Source organism: Thermobia domestica, chromosome 7 (assembly GCF_964235325.1).
Source record: "Thermobia domestica chromosome 7, izTheDome1.hap1.1, whole genome shotgun sequence".
Lineage (NCBI taxonomy): Eukaryota > Metazoa > Arthropoda > Insecta > Zygentoma > Lepismatidae > Thermobia > Thermobia domestica.
Genome location: NC_137460.1, coordinates 77,548,783 through 77,574,736, shown reverse-complemented (window position 1 = coordinate 77,574,736; position 25,954 = coordinate 77,548,783).

The window sequence follows — 25,954 nt, the reverse complement described above, 5'->3', positions numbered from 1 at the left end:
AGAAAGAAAAAAAAAGGAACTGTTACTGGATATTTTTTAGAAATATTGTAAAGGAAAGTGAATAATTATCGACTTGGGATCATTTCCAATAGCTATTGGGTGAATGTTTGGTATTAAGGTGATCAAAGGTAGACACATGTTAACCCATACATCCCAGACCTAGATCCATTTAACCCCAACTACCGAATTATCCCAATCTAGCTCTGAGATAGATGAGAAAGTTTAATTTAACTGTTTATTCAATATTTCCAGCAGTTCTAGACTAATATCCAATATTTGAAAAATAAACGACGAAGTTGATGGCATGTTAGAATCGACCACAGAAAAAAAAAAAAAACAAAGTAACACATCTATTTATTGAAACTTTTGACTCTAGAAGTTCTCTCATGATGATCGTTCGTCAGGCTATTTCCGTCCTTTTTGCTTACTTTATAGAGCCAACTTAAATTTAGTTAGTATTGACATTCAATGACTTTAATTGCCAACTACCATTAACTATAGTAACTCACACATATATAGATATATCGAAAGAATCGCTGCACTTAATACTAAACCTACATTTCACTCACACACACATTCATACAGGACAGTGTATACTTCAGTTTACATTTAGTTGAATTAAACTAACCTAACTACATTTCTATAGACATTTATTACATTTCAATAAAAGAAAACTTAGTTTGACATAACAGGAAAAATTTGATACATGAAAAAAAAAATGTTTCATAAGCATGCACAGAAATCTGCTACTTTCAACAATATCAAATAACACATTTCTCTTTCTAGAGATATTAAAAGTTGGATTACATTTTAAAAAAATTAATATTCGACAAAAGACGAAAGACAAAAACTAAATTAAAGGAAAAAAGAAAATTCAAAGGTCAATATATTTAAGATTCAGTGCAATGAATACATATCATTGCGGAAAAAAGAAAGAAAAAAATATAATTGGTTAATCATTCTAAAAAAAAAACTTTAGTAGCATTTTATTGAGTCTCTGTCCCAAGAGGAGAAATTTCGACAATCTTATGAGTCTTTTCTCGCGTCGATAATAACTCCGTTTTCAACTCTCTTTACGCACTGTGATTGGTGTCCATGAGAGTATTTAATCGTTTGTCTTAACTACAGACAAATAAATTAGTTTCTTCATATTATATATATATATAAATTTCTCATTTCGTCACTTGACGCACTTGATATAAACTTTCAAAGTTAATTCAGATTAAAGAAAAATTATTGAATCCAGTCACAGACATTGGGAACATATTTCCATAATACTATATGTCTCAATGGAGCTAGGTCTCTGGACCTATCTAGGTCCTGTATTCACATTCCTAAATTATTACCAAAATCAGTTCATCGATAATTTTTTTCTGGTCTAGATCATGTAGTCAAAAGATTCTAGTCACTGAATAGTTAGGTTTCCAATCGTAGGGGAAGGATTTGTTTTATAGTTTTCTGATAGAAGGATTCGTTGGTGGGGCGCACTGTTTCGTAATTCACTGATTTCACTATTGATCTCGCAAAATAAGTTTGGATATGGATTAGGGTTATTTTTACTTTTCTTACGACCTGCTACTTGTTCCATTTACATTCAACATTTGACATAGTATTAAAAAAATTGAATAGTTACAAACATTACTAACAAATTAGTAAGGTGTCATTAATTATAAATTACGCGGTAATACTTTACATCACAAATAATCGGTCAATGTCGGGTGTCAAAAATCTATGGCAACCTAAAGCAACCAGGGTAAATACTGAGCCTTTTACATACATACTCGTATATATATATATATATATATATATATATATATATATATATATATATATATATATATATATATATATATATTCATATTACTCAATATAATAAATGTCACTTTAATATCCATCTTAGTATTTCGTCGAAATTTAAATTCTACATAACCTTTTTATATTCAACAAGTATTCACGCTTGCTTGGCTCAAAATAAACAAAAACCCTGACTATCAAAATTTTTTTTCATAAGGTTGCAACATTGTACTTTATATGTAAACCCGATAATCAATAATAATTCTCAATTTACTAAATTCCGCGAATAAAGAAATAGTTGGTGTTATTTAATAAATTGACATAAAAGGTGGAAATACAACAAATAGAGCAGGCACGTAACTTTTCAGACTATGTAAGTACATATATATAGATATATATACAGAGAAAGAAAAAAATCAATGTTATTCGAAACTAGTGGGCCCAAACTACTAATACATACACCATATAACCAATCAATAGAAAGAAAACCAGAAATCATTAATCAATGTATGTAATTTGTACGATCAATGAATAACAAGTAAGTTTCTGGGAATCTGAAACCATGGTGTACCTTCTCGTCAGTTTCTCCCGTGGTGGATTGAGTATCGTGAAAATGGTCCTGAGTTGTGCTGAAATACCTCCACGAATCGTATCCCTCGATGTCTCAGTTAGTACATAAGATCGAAATAAGTGATATGAATATTGTACGTTTTCATGAGTTTCAGAACCGGGAGGGGGGAGATTGAAAAAAATAAAAAAAAAACTTTAGAGAAGAAGTAGAAGAAGGATAGGTAAAAAAAGAGGAGACAGAACACTACAACTACGAAAGATAAGTGGTCGAATTTATGTATACAACATACTATAACCAAATATTCTCTTTTATGCCAAAAGGGGTTCGGCTTACCAAATAAATAGCCGACAAAAGATGTCTGCAAAGTCGAGATGAGTCTGTGTACTCGATGGGATTTTCGGAAAGACAAAGGCTTTAGGGAAATCCCACCACTCACCGTATCCGGTCAACGCCCTTGCAGATCTCGGAATCCACCGGAAGGTTAGAGAAGGCGCTAATTTAGAATTTCAAAAAAAAAATCATCCGACCTCTAAGAAACTAGGAGAGTCCAGAATAGTAATGAAACTAGAGTAAAATAATAGCTAAGATATCCCTAATTAGTGATTTGCCAAAATAAAAAAAATAAATAAACTGAATTTTGGATCGGTGATTTCAATGACCAAACATCACCGATGGCTACCCTGCGCAGACATGCCAAAGTCTGGGATGTCGTTAATTTTCCTCATCTAATTAAACTAAGAAAAGAAATGAAAATACTTAAGGGGACTAGGGGTCGACATCCGGGTACGCGATTGACATAAATATTAATTTAGTAGCGGTTGATTTAATCGGATAGTCCGATCTAAGTTATATGAGCACTGCATAATAAATAGGGTCAGCAACGAAAAAAAAAATTCGGAGAGTCAATGAATGTCAAAGGTACAAATGACTGAACCTGTACTTTTCCATGATCACAGGATATAGCAGTTAGTTTTCTTAATTATCATTTCTGTTAACCTTTAGAAGTATTTCCCACATGATGCTACCCTATCTGTTGAAAGGCTTAAGATCCGGGGCTGTTAGTATGAGGTACTCGAATGCGAAGTAACACACAATTCCCAACTACAATTTACTATCCAAGTAGCAAACTTGGTTGGATGAATGTACTGGTGCAGGAGTCAAAACGCGAGAGATTTTTTAGTAAACATATTCATATTCTCACTATATAACATACACTAGGCCTATCCATTTAAATATAGGTGTCATATCATCTCAGTCATATTTTATATCATATTATTAATATATCATTACATTCATTCATTATTTACTCATGTTCGCGCGAAGTAATATTTTACAGACACCCTATTTCATACATTTTACACGCAGGCCATACACATATTTATATTACACACTAATAAATATATAATTATCACAATCTATCACGCTCTCACGATGACATTCATCGAACCACGGACTCTTTGTTTCGAAGCACCCAAATCGTATTTACTTCGCAGTTAAAAAAAATCATACGTGTATTTACTGAAAGTTAATTTGTCAACGATTAATTTATTTCTGATTTGCTGATAAAACTAAAGCAACAATGGAAATTTTCTACAGCCACGGGAAAAGAGAATTTAAAACTACATTTTGAAACAAATAGTAGCAGCATATGGACTTTACCTCTATTAAGAAAATAGGCATTCTTTATTTCAGTGGATATTTCAATTACTACTGGACCTAGCAAGCTGTAATTTTCAGTACAGTAAGATCTCATGCTATCTTATATGAATGTATACTCATCAGAACCGAAAACCATGTCCACGGGATGTAATTTAGAAATAAGGGGCCAAAATCAAACAAACTAAATCACTAAGTCAGGCGATGTCGTAATGTCAACAAACAATTGACTACCGAAAACGGACACGGTGGCGCTGTAGTGGAGACATAATTTACCGTGTACTGAAATATATACTTGTACTTATTAATCAGAAATCTAATATTTACTCTCGTTTAGTGTGCTTTGAGTTAAACAAATGGTATTAAACTAACGCATATGAACTACACTGTCCTAACCGCAGAAATCACACACTCACTCAGAACTACTAACTACACACACCACTATAAATACTACACATAAAAACTACTAACTAAACAAACACCATTAAATTACATGCACGTTGGGGAAAAGTACTCCTTTTTGGTATATAGAGTTGGCTCTATTAAACTTTAAGGGGCAAAATGAGAATAGTTAACCCTAGGTCCAATTGACCTGACCAACCAATTGTTTACAAAATTATTACTAAAGATTGATGCCCTGGGGGCACCTTAACGAGGTTTATTGAGGGACCCTTCCCCTGAGAGGGGAAAAGGCCCTAATACAAACAATAACTAACCCGTTCCCCCGCTAGAAATGGTTCAATTTTGAAAGGGAATAGGAGCCCCCTTTTGTTAGCTTAAGCTGCCATTCTGCTGATTAGTATTACAGTATTAAACCTACTACGTACATGCACTTAAAAAAAATCACATCCACCGAATACACGAACAAATTGCACAAAACCAGGTCGTATTTCCCTAATCCCTAACTGAGTTTTAAAAGATCAAAAATCACTATTACAAACTGTCTGTGCTTTGGCTTGAATGACGAGCAATATGGCGTCCTAATAAACAGAAATCCGGAATCAGATATTTTCCCCTGGTTTTACAGTTCTTTCAACAAAAATATGGATTTCCTGGCTTCTGATTGATCACACGACGTTTATCTATGCAATTAAGTTAATGTTACCTGGATTTTCCTTAACATGTCAGCTTCTTCCCATCAAAATGTGTCAATCAACGTCACGAGCTACGCCTCTCATAAGCGTCTTCGATTATTATGATAACATTGCGCCAAAAACGCCAGAGGTAGGAGAATTCCTCCAATCAGAACGAAATCTACCAGCCGCGGAAGTTACAAAGCGAATGGAAATTTGGTGAAATCTAGATATAACCGGATCTGAAAGTGGCTATGGACTAGTGAGAGGGGGTGAGGGAAAAATTAGGTACCTGACTAAATTCTACATTGGTCTGAAATTAAGAAAATTTATGTCCAATGACGGAACTATGTTTCGGTATGACGTCAGAATGGTAAACCTTGTAACTATTCAACTTGTATATGCGAAAATGGGATTTACAATTAATCAAAATATAAATAAATATATTATTCAGTTAAAATATGATTACTAACGAAACCTTTCGATTCATTACATTTAATTTGAAGTAAGGAGAATAAATAAATTGTGTAATTAAACCAAAATCAAATAAAGAAAATTACTAGGTACAGGGTTCGTAAAAAAAAAAGTTGCCATTACTTTCAACTGTAATGGTACATTACACTCTTATGTACGTCTGATGAGGATCTTGGCTAGAAGATCGAAACGTCACGTGTAAATGTGTTTTTATATTAAATAAGTGCAGTCTTGTTCAGCAGTGTGTTTATTTTTTCTGTCATTTTCCAGAAAATACATTTGCTTCTTAGATATATATTTCATCATTAACTTCTTTCATAAATCAGAATCGATTCGATTTTCGATCTTGATTTCCATTCCATATAGTTTCCCAGTGCCAATTACTTTATTAATCATCCCCTGTAGTTCGAATTCGGTTCTAGCTATAATAACCGTATCATCTGCATACCTGATCTTGATAATGATCTGCCATTTCCAATCTTGAAATCCTCAAAATATATAAAATTGTCCCCATTTCCCTTTCAGGAAGCTGAAGTTTTTAAAATGTTTAAATACATGTCCCCTTACTTTCAAGGGAGGGTTTATGTAACAAATTTCACATCTCCCACTTAAGAGAAACCTTAACTTAGGCACTTTCTCAATAAAGAAAGAGAAATTCAGTATTATAGAAATGATTCCTATTTCCCGCTGAGAGCCAGAATTTTTGAAAAAGTTGAAACAGGTGTTTCATTTTTTCTTTACTTATGAGTTTATGTAACGAATTTCACATGTGCAACTTAAGAGAAACTACACATCTGGCGCTTTGTGAATAATTAAAGGAAAGTTTCAATATTATAGAAATTGACCCTTTTTTCCCCTACAAGTGGGACTTTCAACTGAAACACATATTATCTTACTTTCAATTTTGAGTTAATGTGCGTATTTTCACGTCTTCAACTTAAACGAATCTTTGAACTGGATACTTTCTCAATAAAAAAAAAATGGAAACTTTAACCCCTTGCTTACTAGTTTCATTCATATGGATGTCATGAAAACGTATCCCTTATTAAGGATTGTATTAATCCCGAAGATGTTAAAATTTGTTAGTGGATGCAAGGCAAGACTTAGTTCTGCTATTTCTCTTTAGGTGACAGAAACTTACTGGGAAAAGATAAGGAACTGTATTATCTTAGAAGTTGGTAAGCTTAAAGGAGCACTCAATTATAAGACACACGTGTTTGCTTTGACGATAAACAATTAGCAACTTCAAGATATATTTTGAAATCGGAAAAGAAAAACCTTTGTCTTTGATCTCCAATCAGTGTTGCCAACCTGAAACAGCATAAAATCCCTTCAGAGCATCAGTTCAAATGTTGCACAATGCAAATAATTGTTTTCATCACTAATGAGAATGCTCTCCTCATGCATGCACAATAACTGTGCTTTATATAACGATCTTTTAACAGTAAATAAAACCGGTATTACAACACGCACATAGGTAAATGACACCTGGAATGCAAGGGGTTAATATAATAAAAAATGACCACCTTTCTCCCCCTAAGGTTCGGAGTTTTCGGATAATCTGAAACTCATCTTCAGTTATTTATACACCTCATTTAAGAACTCCAACTTAGGTGAACCCATACATTCCGTAATTTGTGGATAAATACAGGGAAATTTCAATATTGTCTAAACTATATTTCCCTTATAAGCGGAACTTTAAGAAACGATGAAAAGCATGTTCCATTATTATTAGATAAAAATCTAAATACCAAATTTCGGATCTCCAACCTCAGTGAATCCTCACATCCAACACTTTCTGATTAAAAAAGGAAAATTTAAGCATTTTAAAAATGCTCCCGTTTGTCCTCTTAGGAGCGGAATTTTCAAAAAAAAAAAAAAAACTGAAAAATGTATTCTGTTATGTTTAATGAAAAGTTAATATGCTAAGTTTCATCTCTCTAACTTCAGGTACTCATAAGATATAATCTTCTCGGAAAGAATAAAAGAAATTGAACCTCCTTTATCCCCTGTAGAATACATATTCTCAAAAACCCTTCCTTATTTCTTGCTTTAATGACAAAAGGAGTTACATTCCTAACCATAGTAGTATGACTTGAGCGAAGATGAGTAAGTCATTTCTATTCTTTTTATATAATGCTGTGTAATATACGTTAGAATTCATATAATTATAAGTAAATATACCCCTATTCTATATAATCATAACCGATTGAAGTCTAAATAATTAGACGCATGTTGAAATTAAATATTTCTTCCAATCTACACTTCTGTGAATGTATAAACTTAAAGTAAACAGAGAACGTTATATATTTTTTTTTCAGAATGTAAATTGCTTTTATTATATTTACTTGAAAGACATTCGTAGACAACTATACACGAGTATACATATTTTTAGTAACAAAAATGTCAACAACTCTTTGAGAACACTTGTACAATCATTATTTGAGCGACTGCTTAATTGCTCTTGATGTTGCTGCGCAACGGGAGCAAATTAAAAATATAACGTTAAAAAAAAAAAAAAGAAGCAAAGGAGCAAAAACCAAAATGGCTTTAGAGCTTCGTCACAGAGGTACTCAGGAACAATTCACTCATTATAGAGAGACACCAGTGAGGGATTCGTTTATGGGGGATGGTCAAATTCTCTTTCTCTCTTTTACTCTCCTTACTTTTACTGTGTGCCCTCTTTTTCTTCCTACGTCCACCGCAGAAGATGAATGGATCGCATATAAAGATCGATAGTTTGAAGTGATTTCGTTGACTTGGCGCTGAAAAATTAACCTTCGGTTTATTGCGTTAGCAGCGTGGTAAACAGGAAAAAAAAAGCCAAGAGACCACCGCAGAAAGGTTCTTTCTTCTTCTTAACTGTTGTGCTGCTGCTTGTTTTTTTGAAAGCTATTTTTTACGCTTGACATCTCTTTTAACTATGCTTCGATGTTTGTTTATTATTTGTAGTAGTTGTTTGTTGAAACAAAAGTAAACAATTAAATGCCAATATGTTACATACATACACACACACACACACACACACATTAAGACATTGACGGGCATTATTAATTAAAATTAATAACTAACAAGTAGAAACGTCACAGAGCACACCATGTAAAGAAGTTTGATTTGGTTTTTGGTAAGCCGAACTCCTTAAGAAGCTCAATTTTACCAAATTTAGGCTGAAATATAGCATTTTATCTCAAATTAATTGATTTAAGATGAATGAATATTTGAAAATAGAAAATATTTGTCCTTAAACTTACCGAGTAGAAAGCCATTTAGTTTCACTTGAGATTTATATTCCTCGGTCAGATTAGTATTTTGCATCCTGAACATTATACTAACCCGCTAATCTGAACAGTACTGTTGGTGCTCTATAAAGCAAGGATAATATCCCATGGGAACTGAATTTTGATTGTTCATATCTTTTGGGATCAACTTCATCGGTTAACTCCATCAACGAACTCAATTACTAACTGTTTTAATCCTCTAACGGGGCCACGGAGGCTCAGTGGTAGAGCTGTTACCTCTGGCGCGTGGGGTCCTTGGTTCGATCCTCGTCCAAGTAAGTTTGTGGTGGGCAACATCGTGTTCGTAGATTTTTCTCTTAGTGCTCCCGTTTTCCTCCCGCATTTCATTCAACCAATTCTTCCATCATCGTTCACTTGCCTTAGTGATCGTCTCCTTTAGCCTAACCAGCATAAACGTGGGATGTTAAACTGAAAGATTTTATTTCATTTTTAGTCATGTACACCCTGGCCAAAACTGATGGTGATCCAGCAAGTAATTCTTGAGGTTTTCTTCCCACTGAACACACAGATAGACAGAGTAAATATAGAAAGAAGCTTTTGGTAAACCAACCTCGTTACTAATGTTTCCTATAACGTTAAGAAGTTCGCCCTTCATTGATTTTTAGTGAACGTTTATTATAAGTACATATTAGTACTGCATATTCTTAACGTTTAACAAATTTGTTAAGTGAAAAATCCAACTTTGATGACCAATATTTCGCTAACCAAAGGTCTCCTACTGAACTAAATTTTTTAAAATAGTGTAAATTTAAAGAGTTTAGTACACATATGAAATATCATGTGCATAGTTTTAGTTTTTGAGTTATTTAATCATTGAAGGTGGGTTTGGACTTAAATAAGACCCAAAATTAAGTCCAAAACGGAATTTTGATGTTCAATAACTGGGGGAGTCAAAAGGATGCACACCATAATATTTGATATATGTGCAAAATTTGTCGAAGTCTATCTCTATGCAAAAATTTGATAAGCTTGATTGATTCCGTCTGAATAGTAATTATATATATTGACAAAGTTCAAGCCTCAACTTTCCTTGTTAAAAAAAAAAAAAAAAAAAAAAAAACGAGGAAGAAAAGGTCCAAACTTCAACAAATTTGAAATGTTGGAAGACCTTGACAAGTTTGGTCGCCATATGAAGTAGTGTGAGGTGTAAATCTTTAAATCACAGATTATTCGCCACCTAACTTGGAGTTTGGACTGTCAAATAAAGAAAGAAAAAAGGAAAGTCCAAACAACAAAATTGTGGCCAGTAACTCTGGAAACAAAATTATGTGTACCATAATATTTCACTGACAACTAAACTTTCGAAGATCTACTACCATCCATGATTTCGTCAGGATGGGATGAGTTTCATCGATCGCGCACAATATTGTAAGGTTCCATATCCTCACGTACAAGCAAGTACTACAAATGCATTCTTCAGCCACGAACACTTGTTATTATGTTCAAAACATAATCACCAACAAACGATGAAAGGATGATACCAAGAAGAATGAAGTTGGTTCGGAAGGAAATCAAAGACCGCCGATCCTCTCCTCACGGACCTCCCCTTCAGAGGAGATCAATAAAAGAGGACCTCAAGTGAATAGAAGCACCAGTTCCAGTAGTGCTGCTCACTAACCTCTCTAAACTATCTCCCGAGACCGTCTTGGGCTACGGGGATTTCCTTAAATCCCAACTCCTGAAGCTGCCTTGGGCATAGGGGTGTTCCTATAACTACCTACTTCGAAGTGTGCAATGAACAGAGGGGTAATCCTTAAGTACATGATCTCCTGTAACTGTGATGAGTAAGGGAGATATCCTTCAAATCACCGGCCGAGTAGGTTTGGGCAAGGACATTTTATCTTTTGAATCTGAAGCCACTTTTCGTATTCGGTTCACATCTCTTGGATTCCCACTACCAAACGGGACACTAAACTCAAATACAATCCAATCCAAAGTTTTTGAATGCGCTTGATTTTCGTAGATAATAGGTAGTTAGCGGATTTACGAAGGTCGTTTGGAGAGAGATGTTACCATCTGGACGCTTTAAATATGAAATTTATATCAAATCAGAATAAAGTAACACAATATTCTATATATAGGTATATAAAAAGGTAACTTTGGAAGGGTTGCCCATATTGCCTTCTCGTGGATCCGCCAGTGGATATTATTCATGCATTAAAACCAAGTTCATCTTCACTACCGCAAGTTATATGTTTATTTCGTTATGAATGCCCATGTCTTTGAATTTATAAGAACTTTTATAACAGTAGGAATTACATAGAAACGCAAGCACATTTGTTTTTGTTTTATGAAAATGGTATAAACAGTGCCTTTAGGATAAAGAATTGAAAGACATTTTCCCTAAATCACATCACTAATTATGTCTGTAATTCATTATGTTTACATGTTCTTTAAACCAGCAAAGTATACAGGTATGCGCAGCTAAAAGCAATTCAATACTTCATAAGCAAGCGTAGGTTGACGTGTTCTGTAATGTGCACAGTAGTACAGAAATTGAAATGACCAATAGAAAGGATCTTTCAACAGAAAAACGTGCTGCAATAATTAGATTTATACACATCTAGTTGTAGCATGTGCGAAATACCAAGCAAGACTATATTTCTGTACATCATACCCTGAAGAGGTATGTGTCTACTCAAAACTAATTAGTTTCTGTACCACAAGGAAAGTCTTAAGACGAGTTAGAAAAGTAAAGAGAAATATTTGTTAGTGAGCATAAACGTGATCACTTCAAAATAGCGCTCATACTGACAGCAGAAACTAATTAGCTGAGATATAAACCAGTAGGTATTTCTACGACAAAGAGACAACATCAAATTACAAAATCTTAAAGGATATATTGAGGCATAGGAATCCCTATTGAGGGCTGTTAAGACATTGAAAGGGCCACATTAGGCTAACGACATGCAAATTTTACTGTTAATCAGTAGGAAAGTGTGCTATTTACGGATGAATCAAAATTCGGAGTTTGGTACGAAATACTGAAAAATTTGTTCGTTGTGTAAAAGGAGAATCAATTGCGCTTTAGTGGAGTTATTTTGGAAGATATCGGACAGGTGGTATTAACAAAATAGAGGAAACTATGAAGAGTGAGCATTCTTCAACGTCATGGAAACCCACCTGGTATATGTTTAATTGTCAAAGATTTTCATATTGTTGCCAATGTCCTAAACATTCATCTATGTTATGTTGTGTTATGTAGAAGCGAGGAAAGAAATAAAGAACATGGTGTGGGTTTTCTCCATACCATAAAAAGTTCAGATTGCAATCTAATTAAACTGTTTTTGGGATTATTTAGATAGAATGGCCAACAAGAAACTTTTGACCAGTGTGAATGCGTTGTGAAGCAATTCGCAGCGGGAATGGGAGACAATTTCCGAACAAAGGATGCATAGGATGTACAAAGCTCAAAACAGAGATCAAAGCAAGGGGGGAGGTTTTTTAAAAACGAACCCAGTATGTATTGCTTATTTTGATTCAATAAATGTTTCTGAGTAAATATCAAACTTCATAAACACCATTTTCCCCATAAATCTTGAAAATCGGGGTGTTCAAAAACTTTTATGCAGTAGCACCATAATCATCATCGTATGTATTCTGTCATTATTGGCAGGTTACTTCTGCAAAGTCACTGAGAAGCTTCCATACTCCGCCGTCTTCCTTTAACCTTTTCGTCTTCACGTACGATTTTTCTGTTTTGAAATGGTCCATTAATTGAACTCTCCTTTTTTCCCTCCCTCTCTTTCCTGTCACCGTACCCTCTAGCATGTCCATGATACAGTTTCTTGTTAGCCGATGTCCCAAACAGTTCCTCTATTTAATAATATTTTGAAACTATTATTCCCTCAACCATTCTAACACACACTCATTCGTTTTCCACTCGACCCAGCTACTTCTCTCCATTCTTCTCTACACCTACATTTCGAAAGCTTCCAGTCATTTTTCATCCTTTTCTGTGTTGTCTATCTTTCTGACTCACACAGCACAATACTCCACACAAAGCATTTTATGACTCTTTTTGTCAACTCTTTATTGAAGGTCCCACAAAATAGTATTTTTTTTTCCTCCTAAAGGCTTCTTTCGCCATTCCTATCCTTGCTTTTATTTCACTTTCACATTTCATATCATTACTAATAACAGTACCGAGCTATCGAAAACTAGTCACCTTTTCTATTTTCTCACTTCCTACTTCTATATTTGACGCGAACTCCTTCGTTTCAATCACCATGACTTTCAAGCAGTAGTGTGTAGTATAAATTTCTTATGAATCTTCTATTTTTCGAATCAGACCCTAACTTTACAGTAGCACTCCCATGAAAAGATGACAGCCTCATATGTTTGTATCTATTTCACATATTACTTTTGCAACATGTTACTAAAGACATATAGAAAAAAAGAAAGACATTTAACAAATTTGCTGATATAGACAATGTGGAAGGAAAAAAAGGAAAGAAACAATAAAGTACTAGAACGATACAAACAAATCTCTTTCCGAGGAGCTAGCAGTGTGATGAGGTTTGCAGAAGAGAGCGTATTGTACACCCTCTATAAATCAATGGTAAAAGGAGAAATTGTGAAATCTTTGAACTGGGTCTTTCTATTTCTTTCCCGCTGTAGAAAAAGAAAGAAAAAGAGAGAAAAAAGATACGAACTTAGTTCAACTGAAATGGGTTTCTATTTTTTTCTAGTTAAAAAAAACGAAACCGAACGGAAGACGGGACAACGGGATGTACTTTCCACTTCTGTCTCTCTGTCTCTCTCTCTCTCTCTCTTACAAAGTGGACGTATGAGATCGCTATTTCACGCCCGACTTTTATTGCTGACCCCGGCAGACGTTCTCTCTCCACAACACTTGGAATTCGTCCTGGCAGCTCGCCTTGGAAATAAATTATTTTTAAATTGGTCAGTCGTTCGCAATTGGACATCCCTCTGGACGTATAGGCTCGAGTTTCGGTTCGATATCTTCTCTCTCTCTCTCTCTCTCTCTCCTTTCTTCCATCCATCCCACACCCCTATCTGTACTGAACGGCCAACACAGCGAATTGTGTTCTGCATTTTCAAAGTGGGTGTTAGTTTTACATGCCTTGGCCTCAGTTCTAAACCACACTAAAAAAAAAAAAAAAATCCAGGGAGGGACATAATGTTTAACGAAAAAAAGGAAGGTAATAGAGACTGAATAACTGTAATTATTTTTTAAAAAAAGGAAAATAAAATTTAGAATGGAAATATAAAAGGAAGATGAGAAGTTATTTGTGGTTATTTTACCATTTAAAAGTCTCTGAAATGAACTAAAAGCTAAAATTTTCCTTACACCACATATTACGAAATTTAATAATGCTAACCAACTAGGTTTTTGCCTCTAGAAAGAGTAATGTGTCATATTAGTATTCATTCCTTCTGTAGATTTTTAACAGCAATAATAAGTTGTGATCACACTTTTTTTCTTTAAAAAATATGAAGTTGTAATTAAAAACGTAATCACGAGTTAATAGGAGTTAAATTAATGTGGCTTAACCTCCCTGGGACGGTGCTTCAAATTATTTAAACTGACCAGTTTACATTTTGATGTTAGGACATGTGTAGTTAGTAGTGATGGCATATATCATCTGGATTACTCAGTAATGATTCTTGTCCTGGACACCCCAGGACTTAGTCAAACTTTTCAGACCTGGTTTGACCCAGTGACCCAAAGATTTATATTTGATTTGATTTTAGTTGCGTTCAGCAGCGAGGCTATATGAAATGTAGACCTATGGGATCCGAACCACATGACCGTCGAACCGCCAGGAATCAATCGCGGGTCCCCTTCGCCAAAGGCTCGTACATTAACCGTTTAGCCAAGAGGGAGCTCCAGTGATTCAAAGAGTCCCAGTGAACAGAAAGCACCTGAAATCTATAAACCCTCAAACATTTATGCAGAACTCTGTAGTGGTTTAATGATATTTCATAGTCAAGCTCGAGTTTTTACGTCTTCGACTTCCGATATGGTATTATTTCTTAATCAAGATATCATTTCATGAATATTTCAAATATAATTTTAATAGTTTAACTTTCATCATTCCACCTTGAAAACTAATAAAGTTGTTTTGGACACAGACACTAGGAAAATTTAACAAAAACATTGTTTGGGGTAAACAGTATTGGTCTTTTTTTTTTTTTTTTTTTTTGCGTGACAAATTTTAGAGACTCTCTTTGTTATTAGTTTTGACATCCCTCCCAAGAAAGACATATAGCTTTTCTTTTCTTCTTTAGTTATGTGTGTAACTCACGTGCACTTATTCTCTGATGGGCCTTGTAATTATCTTTCGGTGCAATTATTTGACATAGACGTATGCACGCAACAAGGGAGAAAGAAAATTATATGTAATTATATGTAGGTTTAGTAAAAGAGTGAGAGAGAGAGAAGCAGAGAATCATAATGATAAGAACTACGGTAACAGACGCCAAATTTTTCTTCGTAGTAATCCACTAGCTTTTTGGAGTTATTTACGAGTTAGCGCTCGTGTTAAGAATGTGACGTGGAACAATAAGAAGCGAAGAATCATGTCCCATTCCTTCGCCTTTCAGCTATTCTTGTTTCTATGTCCTCATTCCCGTGTCATTCAGAGCTACAAGCATTTCCTCTGAGTGTCACACTTCCTCACATCGATTTTTCCTCTGCCAAGGATAGCCATCTTACATCTTCTAGAAAGCCTGTGTTTATATTGAAGCGAAAGCTACCAACTCCAATGTAGTGGGAACTGAATTTACGTCGTATTCACAAGCTTACGCCCCGCTTCTTCTGCCATGTTGTGAAAATTTGCTTCCGACGGAGGAATTAAAGTGACCAAGGCTACGGTGTTTCAGTTGCAGAAAGATAACTGACGAAAGAATATATTTGAATAATAAATAGTTGAGAAAGTGGTTGGGAATTTTACTATTGCGGGAAAACTACCACTGTTGTTTTGTACTGGGTTCTGAGTCTACACCATTTCAGTTACTTACAAGGTTTCATTTTTCCACACAGAAACAAGCTCAACTCATTAACTACATGTGATAGTCTGGTTAGTATTTAAGTTTCGTACACAAGTGCAATTAACAACATCAAACTGAATAGGTGACATTCAAATTTATATGGTCAAACAATAATAGTGGTTAGAATCCAATGATTATTAATTGAGCACAATCTGGCAAATTTCGTATATAGTTTGGAACCATTGTCTAAATTATGGAAAACGTAGAATAATCTCACTAATTGATTTGGTGTTGACATAAACAGCAATCTTCTAGTTCCCGGTATCAATTTAAATACAAGAGATTTGACTACATTTTAAAAGAGTTTGAGTGACCCAAACTCCATTATATATTTGCATAGTCTGTCCTTGTACCTCTGTAGCTGTTCCTGGTGGAAACAAAAAGAACAAATATTTGTCCGCCTGGAAGACAAAAAACGTCAAGAAGTACTTGATGGATCACCATTAATTTTGACCATGGTGTAGAGGCTGAAAAGTTAGGAATAGCCGAGTCCGTTAGTGGAAGTGATTCATCAACCATAAGTTGTAGAAATCAACAATTTTCGGTTTTAACGTTAATCGCTTAACAGCTGGAAACTGTTTCCTGTAATCAATTAAGCATTCCAAGAATACATTTAATTTACATATATCCTTAACTCTCTACTAAAACCGGAAGTAATAGATATCCACTTCAAGTTTCGGTTGCAATATTACTCTACAAGATATTCAAACTGTAAGTGGCAAGAAGAGACTACTTCAGATTTTAACGTTGATTTCTGTAGACTAGAAACGATAATACAGAGGTTGATCCAGTTATGTTGAAACGAAGTCAATGTGCAACTTTACCGTGAATGCGCAACTCATCGCCTTGAGATTGCCGTCGTTAGAGTACGCTTGCTTTTACTTCCCGCCTAAAAGATGGACCTGTCTGAATCACGTTGTTGCCACGCCACGGTTAAGTTAAGAGTTACAATAGTAGACTCGGAAACACAGCAAAGCACCATATCACTCACAAATAACTGCAACATACTTGTTGACGTGTGGCAACTAAGCACTTCAATTACCCGCCAAACAGCAATGACCTCATTTCATGCGCTGACTGGCAACAAACGTCATCTACACGACAAAAACAATAAGACGTCTATTGGGCTAAAACGTTCACGTGGGTGCTAGCAGAAAATACTTTAAAGGCCAACCAAGTGCATTGGCGGGAAGAGTGCCAAGATAAATCAAACATACTCTAGGCAGGTAGTAGACCAGTGTGATTGAACGTAGTCCGATTGCTGAAGCTGAGCAGATTCTGGTTGGCGTTCACTGTGGCTCCTTCGCGTATCGTAGAAATGTGTCAAGTGCGTAATTTTCGTGTAAGTTGTGTCACTGTGAGTCGTATTATACGGAAATATGTGGCATAGAGTCCTCGGCCTACAACATCGACTCGAACAGGTAGAAGCGTTTTCCGAAAAAGTTCATGATTGTGGTCACAGGGGCAAACTGCGTCTCCGAAAGGTAGAGCGAGGACGTCAAAATCAATGCTACGTACTACCAGATTCATGTCATGACTTAAATGTTCCAGCATGAAAACGAAGCATTGCACAGGCAAGACGTGAACCAAGTTGAACTGCACCACGAAAAGTCATCCAGCCACACGGCGAAAACATCGCTGGAATTCTGTCGCCGTATGAAATAGGAAACTGGAATTTCGGCAATTTCTTTGTCTGGCATCCCTATCAAAAATCCAGATGCCAGCCCAATGGACTATTGTTGTGCTTTTGGACTCCCCAAGCGGCGTCTATCCCATTCGTCGAGTCCACAACGACATCAACAAGTTGAAAGCCTGTACAGAGGAGTGGGACGCAATACCCATGATTAAGTTTTAACATAATAAAAAGTACGTTGTTGAACAATAGTCAGTACAAGTATCCTGCAGATCGAACCCAATCAGTGCTAGAAATACGGCATTTCTGTAATAAGTGACACATCAAATTCGGTTCAATATAAATGAATCTACCTCTGAACAAGTGAAAAGCAATTTTCTACAATCAATTAAGTGACTCAATGATATATTTTACTACCATTCTAATATCTGTACTAAAACCTGAGGTGATAGAAATCTACTAGCACTTCCAGTTTTAATATTAGTTGAGAAAATATCACCCCATATAACCAAAACGTGATGTACACGTGACACTGATGTTTGTTTAAAATATGATAAACTATTCGAACAACTATTACTTTATCAATTACAAATTTATTCATTGCAACAAAAAAAATTGACCTTGTTATTTGAAGAGTTAATAATACCCTCATTTGACTTTACCTTATGATATTTCTCAACCACGATTTTGCCATTTGAGATGTCCACCATTGAAAATCTTGTGCTGTGACATTTTGAATATGCAATGTTTTGAAAACATGATCATTATATTATGCAAGATTTTGATCATGCATTATTTTATCCCGTAAGACTTTGACAATGCAAGATTTTGTTCAGAGGTATTTTGACTATTTAAGGATTTGTTCAGAGAAAATCAGAGCACAATAAATTTTGTTTGATGCGAAATTTTCACACTTTATCTTAACACAAAACAAACAAGAATATATAAGAAGTGCATAGTATGCTACATATTACTATTAATTGCTACCACTAAAATAAATTCTAACAGTGTTTTTTATACGTATATAAATGGGTGTTACTGGAAATATTATGCAGATGTATCACACACACACACAAAAAAAAAAAATTGAACATATTAATATATACTCAAAAGGTCATTAAATTGCAGAAAATACTAAAAGTGCTAGAATGCAGCAAATAATAACAACAACGCGCTTGAAAACAAAAGACAATTTATTATTATTATCTATAAAAAAATTGAAGTCCTGCCAAGCCGAACAAATCAATGCTTAACATAAAGTTATTTCTATGGCAATTTTACGAAGCTTTAATAAATTTGGATTTCCACGGTTTCAGAAAATATTAATACATTGTTTTCTTTTTTAAGTGTTTTATTATTATTATATTCTGCTTTTTAGCGCTGTTATAATGTTCTATCTTTTAGTGTTTTCTAAACGTCGGCCCATATTATTTCAATTTCTTAATTTTCTGCCTTTCAGTGAATTTTTGAAGTCGGTTACGTTTTAAGATAAAGGTATTTTCTGCTTTCTATTGCACTTTGAAGTCAGTTATTAACGAACTTTAAAAGTTCTTCACAGAATTCTCTGTCTGCGTGTCTGTCTGTTTGTTATCTGCGACTTTTTCAAGTTTCAACCCTGCATTCGATAGAGCATCAAAAAGTCATTAAATGTTTCGCATCAGTCTTACCGTTCCCGAGATATTGGCCGAAAAATGACCCATTTCCACAGATTTAAAGAGCCATACCTCGGGAACCGTAAGTCATAGAGAGATCATATTGGTGTGAATCAATATATAAAAGGATAATAAATATTTTGGTACCAAATAGTAACCGGTGGTCACTGTTCAACTGGCCAGTGGTTTGGTCAATGACCAGTTAACCAGTAGACACCAATTATGATCTGCACCAAAATATTTACCATCCTCTTAGATATTGATTAACAAAAATATCATCTCTCTATGACTTACCGTTCTTGTGATATTGGCCAACAATGGCCAATTTCTAGATATTTAAGGAGTCATAGCTCGGGAACCTTAAGTTATTGAGAGATAATATTGATTTGATCAATACCTAAGAGGATGGTAAATATTTTGGTACCAAATAGTAACCGGTGGCCACTATTCAACTGGTCACTGATTTGGCCAATGGCCAGTTGGCCACTGGCAACCAATTATTATCGGTACCAAAATATTTACCATCCTCTTAGGCATTGAGTAACACCAATATCACTCTCTATGACTTACCGTTCCTGTGATATTGGCCAAGTTGGCAAGTTGTAGAGAGATGATATTATGTTGATTAATACCTAAGAGGATGGTAAATATTTGGTGACCAAACGGTAACCGGTGCCTACTGTCCAACTGCCCACTGGCTTGGCTAACGAATAGTTGGCCAGTGGCAATCAATTAAAATCGGTAGGAAAATGTTTAACATTCTATTAGGGATGGATTAACACCAATACCATCTCTCTTTCTCGTGATATTGGACAAAAGAAAGTTCCGATTTCGGGAGATTTAAGGAGCCAAATCTCGGGAACTGTAAATCACACAGAGATCATATTGGTGTTGATCAATACCTAAGAGGATGGTGAAAATTTTGGTACTAAAAAGTAACCGGTGGCCACTACTGGCCAACTGGACACCGTTTCGCAGATATTGGCTAAAAAGTTCGAATTTCTAGATATTTAAGCAGGCATATCTCGAGAACTGTAAGTCATAGAAAGATTATATTTTGCTAATTTTTGCGAGAAAGAGAAGAAGGTGCAGATAAAAAGATTTACTTTTACATCTAGGAACAATGACAGTTATCCTTCCCGCTCCATCTCCATTCTTTTTAAGTTTGTTCTGGCAATGCTCTTGGAGCATTCTCAACTGGTTTTATTTTAAGTTCTTTTTCTACATTTCTGCACTTTTTCGTCACCTTAGTCTTTTTCGTAACTTTAGTTAGATATCTAAACTAAAGATAGGATGCTAACTTCCTGTAAAATATGTCTTTATAAGTAACATGTGTGAACATCCTCGTATGCTTATGGCGTATTTACTCGCATAATAGTCGCACTTTTTGTACCAATTTTCAATGAGAAAATCCAATTGCGACTTCGAGGAAAGCTACCATTCAATTATAGCTACGATGAAACCAATTTCGAATTTTAATACATACAACATTGTGTCAACATTAAAAATAAAATATAGCCTACATACGGTAAAATATTAAAACTTGTAAAAAAAAAAAATAATAAACTCGTGGAAGACAAAAGTGTATTTTTGGCATCGGCATAAAAGAACGATATATTTACATAATCTTGAAACGCATGAATAAAAACTACGTAATACCACAATGAACAAACACATACGAACAAGAAGTATCAGAGCTCTCCATACATGCGAAAGGCACTATTCACTTTCATCTGTCATATCTGCGTCTGACGAATCTGGGTAACTGTTCCACAGAGCATCATCTTCACTTCCATCCAAAGTGTTGGACGTGATGGTCTTTTTGAAGCTTTTTGACAAGGTGTCAGATGTTATCGAAGACCAACTTTGTACTATCCACTTGCATAAAAGTTATTTTGCTCGGACTCGCGCAAGATAAAGCAATTTCGAAGAAAGTCACATTCACAAAGACACAAATCCCGTAGACTATGAATTTTATACGGGAATTTTTTAGCGAATGTTTTTACTTCAAACTTAAGGTGCGACTATTATGTGAGGGCGACTATTACGCGGAAAAACACGGTAATTAATTATAAGTATTTAAATATGTTCCATTATAGATAAGAACTTTTCTTTGGAATACATTAGTGACAACCGCATATGTACTCTAAAAAATAGTGAGTTTTTTTATGTTAATGTTCCAAATGGCAGAGTACATGTGTCGCAGTAAGTTCTACATAAAGTCATTTAATAGCTGACAGATGTGTAGAAAGGGTTGGAATTTTATAATCAGACATAAAGTATTGCGCCATGTAAATGAGTAAATTCTCCACAAATCTTCGTTTCATTTTACAATTTTATTTCGATTCAGTTGCAAATGCTATGTAGGTCCATGTAGAAATTTGAACTATTTATTGGCAAGATGCATTATCAAAAAGCAACAGCCAAACAATGGTTTAGTCGCTTTCGTTTTGGAAATTCCGATATCCAAGATACTTCTCGCAGGGAGCGACTAATCACAGAAAAAGTGAATGATGTTGAGGAAAAAGCCGTACAAGACCAGCATGTAAGGAATCTTGACATATCCAATAATCTAAACTTGCATCACCAAAACAGTTTTAAACCATTTGGAAAGAACTGGCTACAAAAAGTTTTTAACCCCTTTGTTATATAAATATATATATATATATTAGCTAGCTTACTTTGTTGATTATCTGGTTATTGCATATTGTAAGTTAGAATTAAATTTTTTCATCAATCGTTGCAGAAAGTATTTGCTTGTTAAAAAGTAATTAATTAATTATTAACATTTTTCAAATAGTTTATAAGAAGAAACCTTCCTCGGGTATAACCTATACTGTTAGTGATAACCACATCGAACTATGACCAATGATATAATCGCTAATATACAAGTCACAGATTTAGAGCTAGTGATTAACCTCCAAGTTTTATGCGTTCGGACGGACGCGCTGCGGCCGCTCGGACCCTTTGATAGACCGGTTCTACTAACTTAAACATCCGGCCCGTTTTTCCTCAATCTGGACTTGAGTCCTTGTGCACTCAGTACACCGTCAAGATTTGTCCCCTAACATTGACGCCTTGCCGTGTAATCCCTCGGGATGTAGCTTAGCTATGACGTGCACGTTGTATCTAGACACATAAAAAAAATAGTCAGTCCTCTTACTGCTTGGGCGGGCCTGTTAAGGGAGACATGGCTCCCAAATGACTACCTTAAGCAGACGGTCTGGTTATGTAGGGTGTACCTCTACCGTAATTAGAGGAAGTCCCGTATTGCTTGGACGATCCTACCAGGCTCCCTTTAAATACAATGACCATTTAGGAGCAGCGGTTCCCCTGGTACGCTCATAAATACTGCACCCAGTTGGTGACAACCATTATGCAGACACACCAGACTGAGTATCCAATCCCGGACCCAAGAGCACGCACGACATGCTCTTTGAGGCCAGTACCTACATCATTCTCCCAGTAGATCGTTGGATCCGCCCCCCTGGGCACACCAACTACCCACTTTTACTAAGTCACTGAGCCCCTCCACTTCCAGTTTGAATTGGAGGACAAGATAAAATACGGAAGCTACTTTTGAAACACTGAATCGATCCTGCTACATCTAACCATTTTTCCTCTGAAACCTGTTAACAGAAAGAGTGACAGATGGTCGTACATACCAAAGATTGTCTGTACTTATACAAAGCATAGAGGAAAAATCTAATCACTTATCATTTATGTTCATCATACTCAGCACTAGTTTTAGTTCTAGTTATAATTTGGTTTGAATTCTAGTACGTATATTTCAGTTTTAACCTTTAGCATTTCTTTAGAATCAGTTACTTTTTCATGGAAGTTCAGCATCTATCCGTAACTAAGCAATAACGAAATTTCCATTGTGTAGGGTTAAACTGTTTTTTTCTGAAGCCGTATCCAACTGAATAGTTAGCAAAGACGTTTTATTAATGCTCCGGATAGGAGAAACTCTTACCAAGTTTGTCCAATTGGTATTCAATGCATATTTGATAAATAACTTTTCTATGAATAACTCTTGGAAATTAATCCGAATCTCTAAACTTTATCGAAACTTATGCTTATTTTCAATGTACACAAATTGCTGTTTGCGTTGTGTGTACGTTTATTGTGTGAGAAAACTACGGAGGGTTATTGTAAGACACAGTTAGAGAATTGCAGCTGCTAACACGAAAAATACCTTGAGAGGAAATTACATTCCAGAAATTCTTGCTAACATTTTATAGAATACAGTGTTTCCAACTATGTTGCAATGATTCATGGACTTTCTCTTGTAGAGGGCTAATAATGCAGTAAACATGGAAATAATCCAGATATTTCCTAATTGAATGGCTTCTTATTATTGGTTTCCAAACAATTCTATTCAAAAGCGAAGGGAGTGTTTTAGAACAGTACTGGCCGTCGTCTGTCTCTCGAAAGATATCTGCAAAGTAAAATACGCATATCCGAAAAAGGTAATTCATTTGATTTTTTTGTTCAAAACTGGCTTTTAATTGCTATTTAAACAGTGTTTATTATATTTTATATACAAAGCTGGCATTTAATTACTATTTAAACTGTACTTTTTTCTGTTCAAGACTGACTTTCATTGTTATTTAAACATTACTTATTATTTTATGTCTGTCCAAAAGTGTTAAAAAGTATTTATTATTTTATTTCTGTCTACAACTGATCTTTAATTGCAATCTAAATAGTATATATTATTTTTCTGTCCAAAACTGGTCTTTAATTCCTATTTAAATAGTAATTATTAGTTTTCTGTCCAAGAGTGACGTTTAATTACTTTCTAAGCAACATTTATTTTTTCTGTTCGAGACTGATCTTTAATTGCTATTTAAACAGAATTTATTATTTTATTTCTGTCCAAAACTGGTCTTTAATTGCCATTTGAACAGTATTTATTATTTGTTGTTCAAGGCTGCTCTTTAATTGCTCTTTAAACATTATTTATTGTTTTATTGCTGGCTAAAACTTTTTTTTTTGCCATTTAAACAGTATTTATTTTATTATCAAAGACTGGCCTTTAATTACTATTTAAACAGCATTTACTATTTTATTTTGGTTCAAAATTGGCCTTTAATTTCTATCTAAGCAATATTTTTTCTGTTCAAGACTGGCCGTTAATAGCTATTTAAACAGTATTTTTTTTTTGTCCAAGACTGCCTTTAATTGCTATTTAAACCGTATTTATGTTTTATTTCTATCTAAAACTGATCTTTAATTGTTATTTAAACCGTATTTATTAATTTTGTCCAATACTGGTCTTTAATTGCTATTTAAACTGCATTTATTACTTTTGTCCAATACTGGTCTTTAATTGCTATTTAAACAGCATTTGTTATTTTTTTGTCCAAGAATGCCCCTTAATTACTACTTAAACACTATTCATTATTTTATTTCTGACCGAAACTGTACTTTAATTGCCACTTAAACAATATTTACTTTTTTATCCAAGAGTGGCCTTTAATAAGCATTTATGATTTTATTGCTGTCCATGATTGGCCCTTAATTTTTATCTACGCATTATCTTTTGTGTGTGTTCAAGACTGAGTGTTAATTGCTATTTAAACAACATTTACTATTTTATTTCTGGCCAAAACTATACTGTAAGTATCATTTAAACAGTATTTGTTTTTTGTCGAAGACGGGCCTTTAATTGCTATTTAAACCGTATTTATGTTTTATTTCTCTCTAAAACTGGTATTTAATTGTTATTTAAACCACATTTATTACTTCTGTCCAATACTGGCCTTTAATTGCTATTTAAAGAGTATTTATTATTTTATTTTTGTCCAAAAATGGTCTTTAATTGCTATTTAAACAGTATTTGTTATTTTTTGTCCAAGCCTGCCCTTTAATACTATTTAAACACTGTTTATATTTTATTTCTGGCCAAAACTGTACATTTATTGCCATTTAAACAGTATTTATTTTTTGTCCAAGACTTGACTTTAATTATGATTAAAACGGCGTTTATTATTTATTTCGGTTCAATATAGACCTTTAATTTCTATCCAAGCATTATTCATTTTTTTCAAGACTGACCTTTAATTGCAATTTAAACGGTATTTATTAATTTATTTCTGTCCAAGGCTAACTTTAATTGCTATTTGAACCGTATTTATGTTTTATTTCTGTCGAAAACTGGTCTTTAATTGCTATTTAAAGGGTATTTATTACTTTTGTCCAAAATTGGCTTTTAATTGCTATTTAAACAGTATGTACTATTTTATTTCTAACCAAAATTGATTTTAATTGCTATTTAAACAGTATTTATTATTTTGTTCACGACTGGCCTTTAATTGCTATTTAAACAGTACTTATTATTTTATTTCTGTCCAAAGTTGTGTTTAAACAGTATTTATTATTTTTTGTCCAAAAGTAACCTTTAATTGCTATTCAAACAATATGTATTATTTTATTTCTGTCATAAATTGGTCTTTCATTGCTAGTTAATCAATGTTTATTGGTTTTTGGCCAAGACTGGCCTCTAATTGCTATTTAAACAGTACTTATTTCGTATTTATTATGCCGAATGCATTGATTTAGAACTTTGTCCATAACTTAAGAATCAAAAGCCTATACTACACCATAATATTTCGCATACTCTTGTATAATAGGTCGAGTCCTATCACTATGCGAAGTTTGCCTATGATCACATGAGTTCGGTGTATGACCCTTTTTTGTTTTAGAAAGCGAAACTCAAAAATGTATCGGCCATAACTCGAGAGCCGAAAGTGAAAACAATGTAGTATTTCGCATGCCTT